At 47.5% G+C, this 10588-nt stretch overlaps 1 pseudogene; it reads right to left on the bottom strand.

Annotated features, from left to right (window-relative positions):
* Positions 1 to 649: 649 nt before the first annotated feature.
* Positions 650 to 8122, bottom strand: LOC111975568 (cytoplasmic polyadenylation element-binding protein 3-like; annotated as a pseudogene).
* Positions 8123 to 10588: the final 2466 nt, after the last annotated feature.

Below are 10588 nucleotides of genomic sequence, written 5' to 3'. Positions count from 1 at the left end.
TTAGAATATGTGGACAACTACAAATACCTAGGTGTCTGGCTAGACTGTAAACTCTCATTCTAGACTCATTTTATACATCTCCAATCCAAAATTAAATCTAGAATCTATTTCGCAACAAAGCATCCTTCACTCACGCCGCCAAACATACCCTCGTAAAAACTGACTATCCTACCAATCCTCGACTTCGACGATGTCATTTACAAAATAGCTTCCAATACTCTACTCTGCAAACTGTATGCAGTCTATCACAGTGCCATCCGTTTTGTCACCAAAGCCCCTTATACCACCCACCACTGCGACCTGTATGCTCTAGTCAGCTGGCCCTCGCTACATATTCGTCGCCAGACCCACTGGCTCCAGGTCATCTATAAGTCTATGCTAGGTAAAGCTCCGCCTTGTCTCAGTTCACTGGTCACGATAACAACACCCACCCGTAGCACACGCTCCAGCAGGTATATCTCACTGATCATCCCCAAAGCCAACACCTCCTTTGGCCGCCATTCCTTCCAGTTCTCTGCTGCCAATGACTGGAACGAATTGCAAAAATCGCTGAAGCTGGAGACTTATATTTCCCTGACTAACTTTAAACATCAGCTATCTGAGCAGCTAACCGATCGCTGCAGCTGTACATAGCCCACCCAATCCCCATATTGTTTTTATTTACTTTTCTGCTCTTTTGCACACCAGTATTTCTACTTGCACATCATCATCTGCTCATCTATCACTCCAGTGTTAATTTGCTAAATTGTAATTACTTCGCTACTGTGGCCTATTTATTGCCTTACCTCCTCACGCCATTTGCACACACTGTATATAGACTTTCTTTTTTTTCTATTGTGTTATTGACTGTACGCTTGATTATTCCATGTGTAACTCTGTGTTGTTGTTTGTGTCGCACTGCTTTGCTTTATCTTGGCCAGGTTGCAGTTGTAAATGAGAACTTGTTCTCAACTAGCTTACCTGGTTAAATAAAGGTGAAATAAAAAAGAGAAATGAATGGTTATAAAGGCATTCTTATGGAAAGATCGAAGCGTGTAGGAATGTACACTCCATGGGTTAGGCAACAGGGCACCCCTCTAAATCCCCCAGTGCCAGCATACTACCCCCTTTCTACTTCTGCTTATCTCTGTCAATGACGTTCACATCATGATGAAGCACAAATGCATATCCCCTATCCAAAACATTACACACAGGAAGGAAGCAAAAGACAGGAGACGCGTATGGAATTTGAGGAATTCCTGGTCGGACACTGTTTATAGAAATGAAAAATTCATGGAGGAGGGCCTGCTTCCTGGAAGAGGAAGTGCAGCGCCATGACAGAGGGGAGAAAGTAACAAGGGATTACTGTGAAAAATGTGTCAGGGAAATAACTTGCGTGTTTTTCCGGTCTCAACCAAGATACAGTATGGTGACGGTGGCCCACCCAAAGATCCTTTCTTAAGGCCTGCTGCCTCCAGTTTCCCCCTTTGTACTTAAAAGGTCAGAACTGTGCTATACACAATTAGATGACATCAGTTATGGGTCTCTAAGGTTGTCTGCACTGAGTTATAACAACCCCCATCCTGAAATAGACTCTGCTGAATGTGGTGTTACCTGCTAAATGTGGTGTTAAAGTAGCTTTAAAGCAGTACTAACTGCAGCCTGCTCCCTGACACCTCCACTATGACAGAAAGAAATAACACCGCTCCCGTCTGATTGAAATGCTAATTCTGCTCGTCATCTGGGAATTGACATTCATTCTCAGCTGTGTGTTTTCTAAACAGCCCCTTTACACTCGCTCCCCTCCTCTCCCCCTTCCTCTCTCCCCCTCTGCTCCCTCCCAGCTCTCTCTCTTCCCCTCTGCATCCTGATCTGCTCTCACTGTCTGGCTCTCTGCGTTTGATGCTTGTCGCCCTCCTGCTCCTTCTTTCCAACAATCCTATACTGTGAAACACTCTGCACCCTGAAAACAGTGCTGTGAATATTAAACTGTCTCATTCCCATCATTTAAAGCTTTTCCCTGTCCTCCCTGCTCCCTCTCTCTACCTTCCACCGACCACACGTACTCTCTCCCTGCTCTCTCTCTCTACCTTCCACGACCACACGTACTCTCTCCCTGCTCCCTCTCTCTACCTTCCACCGACCACACGTACTCTCTCCCTGCTCTGCTCTCTCTACTTCCACCGACCACGTCTACTCTCTTCCCTGCTCTCTCTCTCTACCTTCCACCGACCACACGTACTCTCTCCCTGCTCCTCTCTCTACCTTCACCGACCACACGTACTCTCTCCCTGCTCTCTCTCTCTACCTTCCACCGCCACACGTACTCTCTCCCTGCTCTCTCTCTCTACCTTCCACCGACCTACACGACTCTCTCCCTGCTCTCTCTCTCTACCTTCCACCGACCACACGTACTCCTTCTCCTGCTCTCTCTCTCTACTTCCACGACCACACGTACTGTTCTCTCTCTCGCTCTCTCTACCTTCACCGACCACGCTTTCTGAAACACGTACTCTCTCTCTCTCTCTACCTTCCACCGACCACGCTTTCTGAAACACGTACACTCTCTCTCTCTCTACCTTCCACCGACCACTCTTTCTGAAACACGTACTCTCTTGCTCACTCTCTGGCTCCAATATCTAATTCAGGATATTATTACATTAAACCCCTTTGCACTCCTTCCACCAAAATGTATACAGTACATATACACACACACAGACCCCATGTATATTTATTCTTACTGAGAAAAAGCATGTACCTGGAGAGGCATAAGCGTGTTACTGTTACTGTCTGTTCGGAACATGTTCTCCTCATCCAGGACTTGGGCCCATGGAGCCGGCGGAGCGGGGGAACTTGGGAGGTGCAATGACGTTACTGGAGAAGGGCTTCTTCATGGGGAGAACCTGGCTGACAGAGCCCGGGATGCCCATGCCTCCCCACGACGGTGGTCCCGACCCAGGACATACTCCCAGAGCCCCAGCCACTCCCCTGGTGACTGCAGCCCAGGGAGACTGCTTCACCATGGACTGAGGACACACAGAGAGAGAGAGAGAGAGAGAGAGAGAGAGAGAGAGAAGAGAGAGAGAGAGAGAGAGAGAGAGAGAGAGAGAGAGAGAGAGAGAGAGAGGAGAGAGGAGAGAGAGAGGAGAGAGGAGAGAGAGAGGAGAGAGAGAGAGAGAAGGTAAGAGAGAGAGAGAGAAAGAGAGAGAAGAGAGAGGTAAGAGCCAGTGTGAAATTGTGTTGTGTTTAACCAGTATTTTATTGTTTTGTATTTGATGTGTTTCTTTGATCATGTGTTTCTCCTCTCTGCCACAGTCTACTATGACCTGGTCCTGTGTTTCTTCCCTCTGCCACAGTCTATACTATGACCTGGTCCGGTGTTTCTCCCTCTGCCAAGTCTACTATGACCCGGTCCTGTGTTTTCTCCCTCTCGCCACAGTCTACTATGACCTGGTCCTGTGTTTCTCCCTCTGCCACAGTCTACTATGACCTGGTCCGTGTTTCTCCCTCTGCCACAGTCTACTATGACGGTCCTTGTTTTCTCCCTCTGCCACAGTCTACTAGACCTGGTCCGGTGTTTCTCCTCTGCCACAGTCTACTATGACCCGGTCCTGTGTTTCTCCCTCTGCCACAGTCTACTATGACCCGGTCCTGTGTTTCTCCCTCTGCCACAGTCTACTATGACCTGGTCCTGTGTTTCTCCCTCTGCCACAGTCTACATGACCTGGTCCTGTGTTTCTCCCTCTGCCACAGTCTACTATGACCTGGTCCGGTGTTTCTCCCTCTGCCACAGTCTACTATGACCTGGTCCTGTGTTTCTCCCTCTGCCACAGTCTACTAACCTGGTCCGGTGTTTCTCCTCTGCCACAGTCTACTATGACCCGTCCTGTGTTTCTCTCCTCTGCCACAATCTACTATGACCTGGTCCTGTGTTTCTCCCTCTGCCACAGTCTACTATGACCTGGTCTGGTGTTTCTCCCTCTGCCACAGTCTACTATGACCCGGTCCTGTGTTTCTCCCTCTGCCACAGTCTACTATGACTGTCCTTGTGTTTCTCCCTCTGCCACAGTCTACTATGACCTGGTCCTGGTTTCTCCCTCCCACAGTCTACTATGCCCTGGTCCGGTGTTTCTCCCTCTGCCACAGTCTATCTATGACCGTCCTGTGTTTCTCCCTCTGCCACATCCTACTATGACCCGGTCCTGTGTTTCTCCCTCTGCCACAGTCTACTATGACCTGGTCCTGGTTTCTCCTCTGCCACAGTCTACTATGACCTGGTCCTGTGTTTCTCCTCTGCCACATGTCTACTATGACGCCGTCCTGTGTTTCTCCCTCTGCCACAGTCTACTATGACCTGGCCGGTGTTTCTCCCTCTGCCACAGTCTACTATGACCTGGTCCTGTGTTTCTCCCTCTTGCCACATGTCCTACTATGACCTGGTCCTGTGTTTCTCCCTCTGCCACAGTCTACTATGACCTGGTCCTGTGTGGGGGGCGAGTGGCTAAGAAGATTTAGGGCTTTAAGACTAATACTAAGTATCCCGTCCACACTGACACCACCAACGTCCATTACTCTCTATCTGTCTGTCTCCACCATACATCCACACTGACACCACCAACATCCATTACTCTCTCTCTCTGTCTGTCTCCACCATACATCCCCACTGACACCACCAACGTCCATTACTCTCTCTCTGTCTGTCTCCACCATACATCCACACTGACACCACCAACATCCATTACTCTCTCTCTCTGTCTGTCTCCACCATACATCCACACTGACACCACCAACGTCCATTACTCTCTCTCTCTGTCTGTCTCCACCATACATCCACACTGACACCACCAACGTCCATTACTCTCTCTCTGTCTGTCTCCACCATACATCCACACTGACACCACCAACATCCATTACTCTCTCTCTCTGTCGGTCTCCACCATACATCCCCACTGACACCACCAACGTCCATTACTCTCTCTCTGTCTGTCTCGCTCTCTGTCTGTCTTCACCATATATCCACACTGACACCACAAACTCTCTCATGCACACAGTGAAATGCTGTCATGCAGCAGTCTCCAGCCCTCTAACCTATGCTGTATGTAGTATGTACAGCTCTTGATGCCAATAGCACGTTGGAGCCTGCAAATAGGAGTCCTGAAATCTCCCTTGTGACTGAGAGCAAATCTATTGCTGCAGTAGGGATGTTCTTTCTAGCTGACACAGGCAGGCCACCGTATAGCATCCTCACCCCACCCCCATGATGAGGGCTATGTGTATAGCCTCTGGTTATCAGATATACCCTCCATCAAGTAAAATCCCATGACCCCCAATGTCAGTACAGCCTCTCTCTGCCTCTCTGACTTCAGATAGAGAGCATCAGCCTGAACCAGTGATATGTGATGACTATGCCCTGCTCTGTGTCAGCCTCAAGCAGAGAACAAAAGTCAGATTCAGTGATGCTCCCTTGCCTCTCGCCCCTCCCTCCCCGTCAGCCTCCCCCGCCCTGCTACTGAGGGAGAAACTATGCCTACAGATGTAGGATCTTAATTTGATCACCCTGTTGCTGGAGAACTTTCCTGCAATGCGGCACATTTAAAACTTGTGGTGTATTTGAAGTTTAAAAAGGCTTCTGAAGTTCGTAATTCCCACTTTGAAAATTCAGACTTGATTTTCCCTTAAGAAAAATGTATCAAGCCCTATAAAAATGTCCATAAATTATAATCCATAGAATAATTCCCCTTCCCTATTGCTGCAGGATTATTTTCCTGCTGTAGCAAACTGGCTCAAATTAAGATCCTACATCTGTATAGCAGCAGTTATCTGTATAACAGGGGACACGACAAATGCATTACAGATAAAACCTATTTGCCTTCTATGATCATGGGTTTAGATTGATGAAAGGTGCACACACACACACACACACACACACACACACACACACACACACACACACACACACACACACACACACCACACACACAACACACACACACCACACACACACACACACACACACACACACACACACACACACACACACACACACACACACACCCAAAGAGAGATAGCTGCTTTTCAGGTCATGCCTTATCTCAGCAGTGTCACATGAGAAGGTCCTAGCCATTAGGAGTGCTGGTTGGTAGTTTCTCCATAATGGTTTTGGGGGTTGAGGCAGGCCTGAAACTGTTTGCTGTAGGTTAACTGACAACTGGAGAAGACAAGCCAGTGTGGGGTTCGTCTATGAATAATGCAGTCAGTCCCTCCCCTGCCCTACCCTAGCCGGGCAGCTCTACTACATGGACCTTCTGTCCCAGGAGCACAGGGCCACATTAGTTTTCATTATCATAACTGGGTTTATGCACTTCTGCATAGTAACATGTAATAACATATATGTATAAACATGGCTTGAACCCAATACAATCTAAGAGGTGTGTATAAGCCTAGTAGCATACATTAGCTTTACAAAAATTCTGATATTATCTCCCACCTCTTTAACAGCTTCTTTCTATCTGTCATTTTAAAGGCTCAATCCTCTATTCTATGGGGATGCTGATGTGGGGTTTCCATGTGAACAGGTGAATAGAGCTCACCTGGTGGTGGTGGTTGTAGTTGTTCCTCTGCTGCAGGAAGGCGCCCTGCTGGTGCTGATGATGGTGCTGGGGGTGCATCTGGGGGCTGACGGGGGACCTGCGGCTCTGCTGCTGCGGCTGCTGGTGGGCGTTGATCTGGGGTGAGAACTGGCTGCTGAAGCCATGCACGTTAATCCCTGGGCATGGATTAGTCGACACCGGAGAAAAACTCTGGAAGAAGGCCGGGTTGATAGACGAGGGGATACCGGGATAGAAGCTGTTGTCTGGGTCGGTATGAGGCATCTGATTAATCGTGTTTGAGTGGTGGATAGGGTTGGCCGAGTTAGAAACGGGTGGTGGTGGAGAGCTGGTCTGAACGGACCACGGGGTTCCGAATCCAGGGAGGGGAGGTGAAGCTGAGGCGCCACTCGGGTTCTGCATCTCTTGGTTCTGGAGGTTCGGAAAACCGCCCCCGAGTCCTCCGGACAACATATTGCCGGTGCTACTGCCATTGCCGTTATTTATATGGTGGGTAATGGGGGAGTCCATTTGGATCCTAACCTTGTTTGGATTTACGGAAGTGGACGATGGCGACGCGGCAGTCTCCACATCGGCTTCAACCTCCTCCACTGGCGAGCGGCTGATTTGTCCCGGTCTAGAGTATGCGCTGCGCTCGGGTTCGGTGGAGACTTGAGCGGTGAAAGGCTGCCTCTGCGGCAGGTGACTGAATTTTCCTTGGGGTGGGGGCGACTCAGTGCAGCCAAACTCAGCTCGTTGACTTAACTGCTGATGTATTTTCCGGTCGTGCTGAAGGTCACAGATAGACTGCGTCGGGCAAAAATGACCAAAATCCGGAAAATCTGGATTCTGGTTCAGGTGGTTGTGAGGGAACTGAGGACTCCCAGCTGGTTGTTGGTTTGGTTTGGTTGCTGTATCCCGGTTTTATTGATTGTGTTGTTGTTGCTGCTGTAGTTTTCCTCTGTTGACTAGGGTCGTTGTTCGGTTGTCAACCCCACAGACTCGTTCTGCATGTTTTGCTGACGCGCAGCAGCTGACAGGAACAGTGGGGACAAGGCAGCGAGGCTACTGCGCGAAACCAAGGGTGAGCCGGGGCACAACTGGCGGATGGAAACCGCAGAAGAGGAGGAGCATTAGGATCAGAATGCGCGTCCGTCGAGAAGGGTAGAGTTGTGTCCAATGGTCGCTGTCTGTAATAAACCGAACCCGTAATCATCCATTTATTTATGTAAAACTATGTATTTGAACGAAGTTTTTCAATTCTCCGCCTAGAACAAGAGAACACAGTGCAGAATAGATGCGTCGACAAAGAAGTAACGTTAGCCTAACGAGAGAGGAGGGGTTTGTCTCTGTTCAGTCGGCGTTTTCTACAATTAATATTATTTTCTTATTTTAAAATCGATTCATATAGGCCCCTATTTATAAATATATCCGGTTATATTGTAGCCTGCGCAATCCAATCCTGACTGACCGTGTACCCCTCCTCTCGTTACCGGCCGGGCTGCTGCGGCAGCGGATTAAAGGTCCCCAGTGAATGACGCCTACGTCACGTCCGCATCATGTTCTGATCTGACCCTCGCTTCGCCCTTTGTAGTGAATGCTGCTGAGCGCTTCTACCGGCCCGAGCTGTAAAGAACACCGCATTGTTTACGTCATTCTTTCCTTATTCACAAGGTCCAGTATTTCATCATGATGCCCTGAATATTAAGCTTTAAATTGCATTTCTGAGTTTGTTTTATCTACTGCAGGTTTGGGCAGAATGCGCACATCCAGTGTAGCTTGACATGGGCAGGAGCTCACTGGAGCAGAGTACCGGCACCTCAAATGTTCTACTGCTTGAGAACCTATTCCTCTTATAGAATAATAGCTCAAAAGTATTGTGGAGCTCCTGCACCTAAATATAAACAGTAGGCCTACCAGAACCCAAAATGAGTACCAGCACCTATTTCAGTCCAAGTCAAGAACTGATCCAGTCCCCTATGTCAGATACCCCAACCCCCACTATCGTTAGCCCAAAATCCGGCAGATGGTGATATTGAGTCATTTAATTTTACTGTCCGAAGGGAATATGCAGCTGGCTACACATTCTCCATTTAGGCTGCAAAGGTGTCGATTTCCTCCTTAACTCGATTTAATGGCTAGAAGGGAAAATATGCATTCTTTCTTTAACACAACACACATGATCATAAGTGGCTATACCTTTTCAAAGCTTTATAAAGTGCTGTTTAATGGATTTAAACATTAGAGTCTGTGTTGATCCAGTCACTGAATGGGGTGTTTCCCTGGGTCAGTATTTGCATTCAATCTCATCAATCTGTAAATGATTGCTGGTAGAAACTCTATCTAGTTACTACCTCCAATACTGACGGTTTGTATTGATGAAAGGGACCAAGAACTCAAAGGATTGTGAAGATCATTGGGTGTCTGTTGCGTTTAAACCTGCATAGAGACTGCATTTAACATAGTATACACACAGAATATGGACTTGGTATTTTACCAAATAGGGCTTTCTTCTGTTACCACCCCTACCTTGTCACAACACAACTGATTGTCTCAAACACATTAAGAAGGAAAGAAATTCCACAAATTAACTTTTAACAATCCACACCTGTTAATTAAAATGCATTCCAGGTGACTACCTCATGAAGCTGTTTGAGAGAATGCCAAGAGTGTGCATAGCTGTCATCAAGGCAAAAGTTGGCTACTTTGAAGAATCTAAAATACATTTTTATTTGTTTAACACTTTTTTGGTTACTACATGATTCCAAATGTGTTATTTCATAGTGTTGATGTCTTCACTATTATTCTACAATGTAGAAAATAGTAAAAATAAAGAAAAACGTTTGAATGAGTAGGTGTGTACAAACCTTTGGCTGGTACTGCATTATATACAGTATATATTATCTGACATAATGAGGAGGGATATCACCGAACCACACTGGTGTGTGTCATAGTCAACGTTCCATTTGCTGAGCACCTAACAATCACTTACATACACATACGTACATACAGAGCTAGTTTCTTAGGTAAACATCTGTCGTTCTGCCCCTGAGCAAGGCAGTTAACCCACTGTTCCCCGGGTGCCGATGATGTGGATGTCAATTAAGACAGCCCCCTGCACCTCTCTGATTCAGAGGGGTTGGGTTAAATGCGGAAGACACATTTCAGTTGAATACATTCAGTTGTACAACTGACTAGGTATTTCCCCTTTCTCATTCTATGACCTTTCACCCCAAAAATGTATTATATCCTTGTAATAAAAGTATGAAATCTGCAATAAAGATTTTGTGACAGATATGCAACCTATCAGAATCTGAGGAACTCTTAAGACCAACACAAGCAAAGGCTGCCACTACAACACAATGGTATCGCACCACAACTGGCTGACGTATGATGCTTTACTCATTACGTTTTTTTCAAAACAAAGAGTTTCTCTCCAGTGATCTCTTACTTTTCTCATTAAGCAACAGAGGTTGCTCTTCTCTGTCCTCGTTGCACTTTCAGCTGTTTAGTTGGTAAGTAGACACCATCTGTACCCCCCCATGTGTCCCAGATGGGACATCCCACCAGTGAGGGAAGGGGCAGGTGTGGCAGCCACCGAGGGTGCTGAGCAATCATATGGCTGTGATTACCCAGTCTGGGGTAAGTGGTGGGGGAGTGATGATGGGGCAGGCAGGCTGCCAGCTGTTAGTGCTGGCCCTCCTACACACCCACACACACTGATTAGACAGGGCCGGGGGAGGGGACCATGGCTGGGGCCTGGAGGGTGCTGTTGCAAGGGTGGCTGGTTGGGGTTGTTCTCTGAGGCTCAGGCCTCCAGCTGCCCTATCCCTGGGCTGGCAGTGGCACATGCAGAATATGACACCTAAATCCCAACCTCTAACCTACACATCTTATTTATTTTGTATTTTTATTGAACCTTTATTTAACGCCAAGTAAGTTAAGAACAAATTCTTATTTTACAATGACGGCCTACCCTGGCCTACCCTACCCCTCCCCTAATCTGGACAACGCTGGACCAA

Source organism: Salvelinus sp. IW2-2015, linkage group LG16 (assembly GCF_002910315.2).
Source record: "Salvelinus sp. IW2-2015 linkage group LG16, ASM291031v2, whole genome shotgun sequence".
Classification (NCBI taxonomy): Eukaryota; Metazoa; Chordata; class Actinopteri; order Salmoniformes; family Salmonidae; genus Salvelinus; species Salvelinus sp. IW2-2015.
Note: the sequence above shows the minus strand (reverse complement) of the source record. Positions and strands in the feature narration are given on the sequence as shown.